Source organism: Cuculus canorus, chromosome 4 (genome assembly GCF_017976375.1).
Source record: "Cuculus canorus isolate bCucCan1 chromosome 4, bCucCan1.pri, whole genome shotgun sequence".
NCBI lineage: Eukaryota > Metazoa > Chordata > Aves > Cuculiformes > Cuculidae > Cuculus > Cuculus canorus.
The window spans coordinates 7,587,830-7,597,941 of record NC_071404.1 but is presented as its reverse complement, the minus strand read 5'-3'; positions in this window follow the sequence as shown (position 1 = coordinate 7,597,941).

Here is a 10,112-nt window from a genome sequence, read left to right as displayed (position 1 = left end):
CTTCATATTTGATAATTAATCAACAAAATTTGGTCAAAGCCCACTATTCAGCAACTCAAACATTCTGGGCTTAACAGAGAGGCTTTGAACTCTGTAACACAAGCTGACTGCTGCACTTCAGCCCATCACTAAGTTCTCTTTCACTATTTTTTTTTGCTATGCTGTTCCCCACCACACCAGTCAGTGTAGTAGTTAAGAAGTTCACAGACCAAACTGTCAGAAAGTGGATAATGTCGTTTATGTGCTATGAAACATATCAGGAAGCCAAGGCAGAGAAATTGTATTGCAGAACTGGCTTGAATCTTGGCAGGGGTCATATTTTACATCATATCAAGCCTAGGAAGATATTTACTGACTAAGTCCTGCGGTAAACGGATGTACAGGTTGCCAGTCCCATTTTCCGTATGTCAAATACTGAAGCTTTTTCTCCATTTGCAGGATAGCGACAGGCAGTAACACAAAACTGAAGAGTTGTACTGGAAGGAAGTTGAAAGGGAAAGTTAGGTGTAAAATTATTTCAGGACTTACAGACTTTATTTTATAAGTACATTTTCAATGCTAGATGTTATAGATATCACCTCTCAAGAAAAAAAAAACAAAACAAAACAAACAAACCCAAGGCTTTAAAAGGACCCCTAAACACCTGAAATTGTTAAACAACAGCATAAAGTCTTTTAGAAGTAAAATATGGGAATTAAAATAAAAAGGGAATAGAGGAAAAACACACACATAGGTAAGTCAACACTAAAACCAATATAAAACTATTTAAAACATTCTGAAGAACAATTTCCTAAAAGCTAGTAATAAAACTGATCCAAACACTTCCAAAGTAAGTAGTTTGCCAAGCAGCTGGTCGGACTAACAGGTGATCAATATGTGAGAGATAAGCACTCAAGACACATTATCTCATGATAGCAAAGTCAAATAAATACTCAGGATGCACCCCACGCTACAGCCTTCCCTTCCCAAAGCACGTCTGAAGAGCATGTCACAGATTGAAGCAGCAGTAGAAAAGATTTTCAAACAAACCGATAAAGTGAACAAGACAAATCTGCAAGACCAGGTGGTATTCACTCAAGAGCTCTATGGAAATCCAAAGAGGAAATTGCTGTATGATTATCTACAGCGTAGAGCCAACCTGTTGTTTAAATCAGCCTATGTCAAAAGAATAGAAGCAGTAAATGTGATGCAATCAAAATAGTAATTTCCAGAGATGGCTCTTGAAGAAATAAACACAGACAAGTGTGATTCTGTACAAGGCAAACTGATAAATATTGTACTAAAGAATATAGACACATCAGGGAACAAAGGGTAATGGGGAAGAGTCAAATGTTGCATCTATAGGTAGAAGTGGTGTCTCACAAATTTAATTCTTTGAGAGTATCACTGAGTTTTGGGGGATGCTGATCGACAAAATATGGATCACTTGGATTTCCGAACGTGGGAACTGTGGCTCAACAACTGGGTAAACCTAGGAGACCAAATGAATAAATGACCAGATTTCGTAACAAAGTGAGCCAACCTGCAGGACTGGATGAGGTTGTATGCTGCAAGGACATCTGGTGTTCAACACACACATTTATTCTAGAAAATCCATAAGAAGTGAAAAGCAGAGTGCAAGCTTTTCCTGATGATAGTAAAGCATCTAAAACATTACAAACTAAAGCAGTGAGCAAATAAATTCAGAAGGACTTAAAATGCTAAGCGACTGCACAATAAAATGGAAGAGAAAATTCAGAGTAATATAAGTAATGAAAGAAGAAAAAGGATACACGCACAGTAATGAGCGCTGAGTGAGCTACTACTGATGGGAATAAGATCCTGGAGCTACTGAGGGTAGTTTTCAAAAAATAAGAACTGAATGCTCTATGAGGACTAAAAAGGCAAAACTAAAATTGAAAACTAGTAGGAAAAGGCTTCAGAGCATTATAAAGAACTTCCGAACGCATCTCCAGTGCACCAACCTCATATAGGATAGGGCAGAAGCATGAAAGCCAAGAAAGGGCAACAAGACACCAGAGACAGGGAACATTTTCCAGATGAAAAGAGCCCAAATAGGCTAAAATTCTTCATCTTGGGTCTATGAATTCATAGGCTGGTCTATGAATTCAGGAGCTGCATGGAGAAGATGAACAGGAAATAATTGTGAACCATTTCTCAGAACATCAAAGACCACAGACTGACTAACGAAATGATCAGGCAGTGAATTCAAAACAAACAAGGGGACTTCTCCCACAAACAAGTTAAGAGACTCATTGTCATGGGCAGGAAAAATTGCAAATGAGTACAAAGGGGCTTAAAATAATAATGGTAGCTCCAGCAGGTCTCCTAAGCAGCACAGTCCAAACTTGCCTTTGTTTCATACAGTCTTTCTATTTTATAACTCCAAGACAGCATGACTCGGGGCTCCCGTTCACTAAGATGCCTCTAAAGTTATGTATCCCAAAGTTATGTGAAGTCCAAACTTAACCAGAAACAAGCTCCTGTGTGAAGTTTTGTGGAAACATATTGTTACAGTATTGATTGACTATAAAAATAAATTCAACCCTTCTGATGAATGGCTAATAGAAGAATATGATGAACTTTAGCAGGGGATAAGACCTCCTTCACAAAAATGAGCTTCTCTGTGAATCCTCTACCATCTCAAAGCCTTGATTTCTTCACCAATGCAGTGATTGTCCACTGGAGATGTGGGGGTTCAGCTCATGTAAAAGAAGCTCTTGGTGATAGTACTCTTCCCTTTTCACCTTTAAAAATTCTTTTATGCCTGGAGCATCTGACTAGAGAGTTTATAATAAATGTGTCTCTAATAGCACTCTCAAAACTCTTAACCACTAAGAGTCACTGGGAATTCTTGGGACCTTGTTAACCATGTTCAACAGCCATCATTAAAAAAATCTGGCAGACAAGTGCTTGCTTTGCCCTCACCCACAAAAGTAAACTTCCATTCAAACTACATAGGTTTGAACTAAAAATGAGACTGTCCTGTATCTATGTTCTATTTACGGTCCACTGCCCCTTTCTAGAGCCAAAGAATGTGAAGTGATTAAGACTTTAGCATCCTCACACCTCATCCTTTTGTTTCTTTTCTGCCTCAGTTTCTCCACAAAAAATTTTAATATTCTATTCGTGCCACGGCATTTGTCACTAAACATACAGTGAAGATACCTTTATCCAAGATCATCTCAGCCTCTCATCCTCCTGTTGAGCAGGAATATTGTCTGATGGGGTGGACCACTGTCAAGGGAGGAGCTTGTTCTCACTGACCGGAGAGAACCAGCAATCCTGGAGGGAGATAGGCTGAGAGAAAGGACCTGAAACTCGAAAAGGAAAATCAGCAAAGGATGCTCGCTCAGGGCTCAAGGGGAAATTAACACAGAAGAAAGCCTGAGGCTCCTTGCATGAGGCCATGCAGCTCTTGTCTAGGTGTAAAGAGTAACTGAAAAGCCTAGAAAGTACTATTCCCATCAGCTCTCCCCACCTTGACAAGATAAAGGAGGAAGAGTTTGAGCTAATACTCATACTGGGCATCTTGTTGGTGCGTAGGGCAGAGTGACCACAGTGAGGAGGAGAGTTGGGGCAAGGAAGAATACAGTACTGCTACTTGCTCAGACCCACAGGAAACCAGGAGTGCTACGGAGAACAACCCACAAGAAAATTGTTGGCAGAGCTGGGACTGCACCTCGTGTCCATCTCCACACACAGCCCCTTTCCTGACCACATGAACAACCTCTCAGCCTCCGACAGGTCCTAAACAAACAAATGGAAGAATTTGTACTGGTTTCAGTGATGGATGAGGTCAGATCAGGCTGAAGCCAGACCAGCTGCCAGTACAACTGTGCATAAATCAGTGGTTGGCTCACAGATGGAGAGAGGGTTGAGGTTTTTTCACATCCTTACCCAGCTATTCAACCTCTCAGATGTCTCACATCCCTGAAATTCAGGAGTCCATCTTTGCTTTTGCTGAAATCAACGGAAGAGTCATCCTCAGCCTTGGTGGCTCTGGGGTGACTCTATAAGTCACTGCAGTGTGGCTGAGCCTCCTGGCAGGTTAGGGAAGACATATCTTTCATCCTGCCTTAGCAGTGGAGGCATTGCTCTGACTAACGCAGTACTTCCACTAAGGCTAGGCTAAAAATTTCAGGCTTTTAAAAATCTTAAACAAAAAAGTCTTTTTATAAAATTAAGCCTCTCAGTCATCAGCACAGCGCACCCAAACTGATCTGCTAGACTGCCAGACACCCAGTGGCTTCATTGATGTATCAGAAAGTTACATAACTGATTGGGATTCAAAGACATTAAGGCAAAAGGAAGCCTGTATGAATAATTAGACCAGCTTTCCACATAAAATAAACTCATACAATACTCCTGCATCAAGTCCACAGCTTAAGCCACAACACGTATTTTTAAAAGATGTCAATCTTTCATTTATAGAATTCAAGCAGTGTAGATTCCATTAATTTCTTATGCAATACATTGCAAAGATTGTTACATTCAGCATAAGTACATAGCTAAGTAGTAGTATTAAAAGCAAAATTTGCTTTGCCTCTGGACTAGGTTGCACTTTTTTCTGATAGACTAGAAAGCCACGAGAGGAGAGGAGAGGAGAGGAGAGGAGAGGAGAGGAGAGGAGAGGAGAGGAGAGGAGAGGAGAGGAGAGGAGAGGAGAGGAGAGGAGAGGAGAGGAGAGGAGAGGAGAGGAGAGGAGAGGAGAGGAGAGGAGAGGAGAGGAGGATTAAATGTCATCATTCAGTTTAAGAGAATAAAATTAAGCTGCAGACTGTCATAAGCACTTTCCCCTCTGAGTGCATATTGACTGTGTCATGTAAAAAACAAGCATTTATAAAGAAAAACAATTTTAAGCCAATGACAGCTACGACTCCAATGTACATTGGATGTGAATAATTCTCTCTTCTTACCTCATTTCACTATCATTCCTCAGTTTCTTATTATCCTGAGGACTATCTTATAATCCTGCCCATGCACATTTGCCAAGTCTCCAAACAGCTTTAAAAAACCCCACTGATGAGAGACCACCAACTTTACAGTTTCTTGCAACTCCCACTGTACATTTTATGGGTATTTAGCAATGCTACAGAGTTTTTCTAATGCTAGAGAAATTTTTCTTCTCCTCACTAATAATAGACATGTGTTTTAGCAGCCTTCTCTCACTTTTTCTCTTCTCTCCTGCCTATATTCTCAAATTGCTGATTTTTAAGATGTATTTTTCATAGAACTATAAAAACAGTGGAATTTTTTTTCCTTTTGTTTTTCTTTTTTTTTTTTTTTCCCCCAGATTTGTGACTTGGACAAACTTTTAGCCTGCCAAGCCTTTTTTATTTCTTTTTTTGTTGTTTAAATACTTCATAATAAAAGAATGTGCTCCTGATGGAATTTTTATTGCAACAAAAAAAAAAGAAGTTCTCCCCTTCTCTTTTCTTATATCTTGCACACTTCAAAACACATACTGAGATTCTGTAACCTCCCAAGAAAGACAGCTGCTCAAATGCTGTCAAACTGTTAATGATAATGTCAGAGTACACGACACATTTAAACGTTAAAGAAGGAGGATTAAGGCTGCATCTCAATCTTGCTTTGATGACTCACCTCTACATTGACATATTCAGCATGCCAATTGCAATCAGACTTCTGGTTTTGCTCTTCAACAGCATTTTAAAATCATTCTTCTTGCCTAAGAAGGATGTTGGAAAATGTTCACGAGAGTAGATGTTCCTTTTTAACAAGTGCAGAGCTCTGGTTTTTCATATTTGGAAGTGTGTTCTGGTTTTCAGAAAGTACAAAGCTGTCACAGCTGAATCATCTTTCAGAAATACTAAGGATGCTTTCCTGGGGAAGATGTCTTGTCCTTCAGACTCTGCTTTGGAAACATCTCGCTGGCACACATCTGCAATAGGCCTTTCCCCAAGACCTGTCCTGGGCACTGCAGACAAGCCTTTCAAACACCCTAAACTGCACCTACTGCTAAATCTCACCACAGAGTACATTGTTTCCATGGCTTTTTTCTTTCTACTTATAATTTTTTTAAAAAAATACATTATCTGAAGACATAGTCTAGGGTTTCAGAGTCAACTACGTCAATTCTTAGAGCGGAGAGCCACCTCACAAGGTTGTTTCACCCACCAGCAGGAGGCAGAGACTGGTTTAGGATGTGGTACTGTAATGTCAGGGAGAGCTCAACCCCATATTGGATGGAGTTAATCCATGACTTCGAGTAACGCAGTGCCAGAGGATGATAGGATGAGAGGTTAACACTTCTCCAGTGACACTACCTGCTCAGATTTTCACTCTTATGCCCTTCACAGGGGACTGGCAAAGGGTTTATTTCCTTATTTATTTACCCTTGAAGGCAAAAGTGGTTAAGTTGCATGGCAAGCTTCTTAGTTGGTGCTGATACTAAAGCTATTTTCTTGGTGGGTCTCTAAGCTGAGGAATGTCCCCTTTTCCATCTCACCAGTGTGCACCAGACTCCAGAGCTAGCAAAAGAAGGCAATGAGAGTATGGTGAGGAGAAGGAGTCAGGGGTATGGGACCTTCCCTATCAGTGGTACTGGACGACCAGCTTGGCTCTGCCAGAAATGAAACCTCCCACTGTGTGTGCCTATACCCTGCAAGAACCTGCCTGACCTGTATCTGTTGATACCCACCCTGTAAGATACGACATTGGCAAAACAATGCAATCCTGAGAGTAGACAAGGCTGACATAAAGTGGTCTGCAGAAACGAAAGCTCAGAGGTTTCACTACGACTCACAACTACAGCCCCGTTACTCTACACTTCTCCCCCAACAGGCAGGCAATTCCCTCCTTCCGTTTTTCACCTCATGCCATCATTATCATGCATCCTGGCCTGCATCCAAAGAAGCATGGCCAACAGGGCGAGGGAAGTGATTCTGCCCCTCTATTCCACTCCTGTGAGACCTCATCTGGAATACTGTGTCCAGTTCTTGAATCCTCAACGTAAGAAGGATACGGAGCTGTTGGAACGGGTCCAGAGGAGGCTACAAGGATGATTGGAAGGCTGGAGCACCTCCCGTACAAGCACAGGCTGGGAGAGTTGTTCAGCCTGGAGAAGAGAAGGCTCCAAGCAGACCTTAAAGTGACCTACCAGTACCTGAAGGGGGCCTACAAGAAAGCTGGGGAGGGACTGTTCACAAAGGCTTGTGGCAATAGGACTAGGGACAATGGGTATAAACCGGAGAGGGGCAGATTTAGACTAGACATAAAGAGGAATTTCTTCACTATGAGAGTGGTGAGGCACTGGAACATCCCTGGAGTTGTTCAAGGCCAGGTTGGATGGGGCCTTGGGCAGCCTGATCTAGTGGCAGGCGTCCTTGTCCACGTCAGGGGGGCTGGAACTAGATGATCTTTAAGGTCCCTTCCAACCCAAACTGTTCTATGATTCTATGATTATGACCCACAGGTACGAAGCAGCAGAATGAGCTGCTGTGTCCATATGGCACAGAGCAGCCAGCACTACCCAGAGATTTTCTTGTTTCAGTCACAAAAATCATGTTGCTCTACTGACATGGCACAAGGCCACGCTGCTCCTGGTCCAAACACCAATGCCAGCACAGCCCTGCAGCTTTGATTTCCAGAGGCAAGGTGGTCTTTGTGAGGTCGGTCATTGGTGCCCATCTCCATTGTACATGGCAAGCGTGCCAATGGCTCTGGGGCCACCGTGGATTGCGCTGAAGGGCAGGGCTCAGCCTGCAAGAAACACATACTTACTTAATTGAAAAAGCAACTTTCAGCTAAATAACATAAGCCGGCAGGAGAGATCGTCTGGACCCTTTCATTGCAGCTTAAATCTCTCATCCTTTGGTTTAGTCTCAGGCATGCTTTAGTTTCAACCACCTTTAAGGTACACAGGAGCAACCCAATCAAAGGATAACATGAGAGTCTGCACACAGACTGCACTGCTTTAACTAATCTTGAGAAAGCAGGTTAACGTACTTGGTGCGGGTTTGCCTGTGCTGCACGGTTCGCAGCCATCGCTGCTGTATCCTCTGCAAACAGGGCACAGACAGGGACAGGCACCATGTGATGTGTCACCCTCAGGAACAAGGACCATCATGACCCAGCCCTGATTTGGGCCTCCCCAGCTCTCTTGCAATTCCCATAACCACAAGGATACTAAAATGAGAGAAGGGGAAGGTCTGACAGGCAGTTATGTGACTAGAGACGCTCAGGTTTAGGTTTCTTCTTGGAAGCGCTCCGTAATGCAGCCACCGCCAAGGGAGCAGCTATATAACCAGCACCCAGAAAATGCATGTGCCTTAAGGGCAAGACATGAAAAACAAATGGTTTAAGTGGCTGCAAATTCCTTTGTTTTTCATGACTTCATCTATATAGCCTCTAAATGGATTTGGTCCATGGAGTCAGGCTGGAACAGCAAAGGGATTTTAAGTAGGCAGAATTTAATGGCTGAGACTGAAATTTGGCCAAGATCTTTGGTTTAATGCTCCTTCTCGTGTGAGAAGAGACACCAAAATGTTTAACGTACACTTCCCCTGAAAGGCAGACCCTGCAGGAAGGGCTCATGCCACTGCCACTCACTGGGACACTTGGTAGAAACTGTGTCAATGAAAATTCCCTTTGTTGGCTCTCACCTTTGAGAGTCAGAGGAACACAGAGAGGAAAGATAGAGGAAATGGTCATCAAGGCATGCCCTGGCAATAATTCACAGGCTCTAGCCGAGGATATCTGAGCAGTTTGCCAGCATCATCACAGGGCAGGGGGTGATACTACCCATACTGGGAAGTCAGGAACTTCTGAGTTCACTTGACTCGCCTAAAGTCCTTCTGCAAAAGAAAACCAAACAGCAGTGGCACCTGGTGCAGAGGATTTGATGGAGGGGGCAGCACAGCTATTACAGATATGGTGCTGAACCAGGACTCAGCATATCTTCGGTAGTACTATCTCCAGTACTTCTCACTTCTCTACTTTAAGAAACCCTTGCTACGTCTGCTCCGGCAGCCTGGTCAAGTAGCACAAAGCAGTGGACATTATCCACCAGGCAGAGCTTCTCTTGTTTCATGGGCCTCAATTAGGTCAGTAGGAGCTGCCTCTGCTCGCCCCACGTGGTGCCGATGGCTGCTAGGTTGACATGGCATGGGAGGAGGAGGAGGGTTAGGAACTAACATCCTTCTCTCTGCAGTGAATTCAACCATCCCACAACTTAGATCCCATTACTTAGATCGCCTAACCCCAGTACGACTTTAAGGCCATGGGCTTTAGGAGACTTGAAAACAGAAACCAGGTGCCTAAACAGCAGAGGCAGTTTAAAAAATGACAGAGACCTCCAGAGGTCCCTTCTGTCCTGAATTTTCCTACAGTCCTATGACATGTGGTTTATTCCCAGCTGTGCCGCAGCTCTGACCATGACCTTAGATGAGTCTATCCCTCTCTATCCCTCCCACCCTGCTGATGGCTCTGTGGAGACCCCTGGCTCTGCCGAGCTCCGATGGCGGCGGCAAGGGGAGTTTAGGGAGTTTAGGTGTTTTGGGGTGCCAGCAGAACACAGCCCATGGCTGGTAGCAACTACCCATATGTCCAAACCCCCTTGTTAACCCTGTGAAAAATGGGGCAGCCCTTTGCGGTGGAATAATTCCTCGGTGTCGGAATCGGTGGCAGAGCAGCAACCAAAGGCTTTGGGGAGCTGTGAAAGGTGAAGCTGGGACAGGAGGGAGATCTGCGAGGTCTTGAAGCTTCTCCGGCTCCTGCTCCCCAGTGCCCTCAGTACTCCGGGCACCTTCGGGGAGGCAGCGAGAAGTCAGGCAGACCCCTCTCCCGCAGATGAGGACCTGGATGAGGGCAAAGAGTGATAGGAGAGGAGAAGCGGGATGAAGGGGAGATGGAAACCAAAGCAAATCACGTATTTCCCTCGGGAGGCAAGGAGAGGGGGGTCTCGACGAGTCTCGGGGGGAGGGGGCGGGATTTCTCTTCAATCGCATGGAAGAGTGAGATTAAAGAAGAAAGTGGGAGTGGGGTGGGAGGGGAGGGAGGGGGGGATGAACAAAGGAGATTGGCAGCACAGCTGTTTTGGGAAGAAAAAAAAAAAAAAAAAAAGCCAGCCTTCCTGTTTCTTTTAAAGC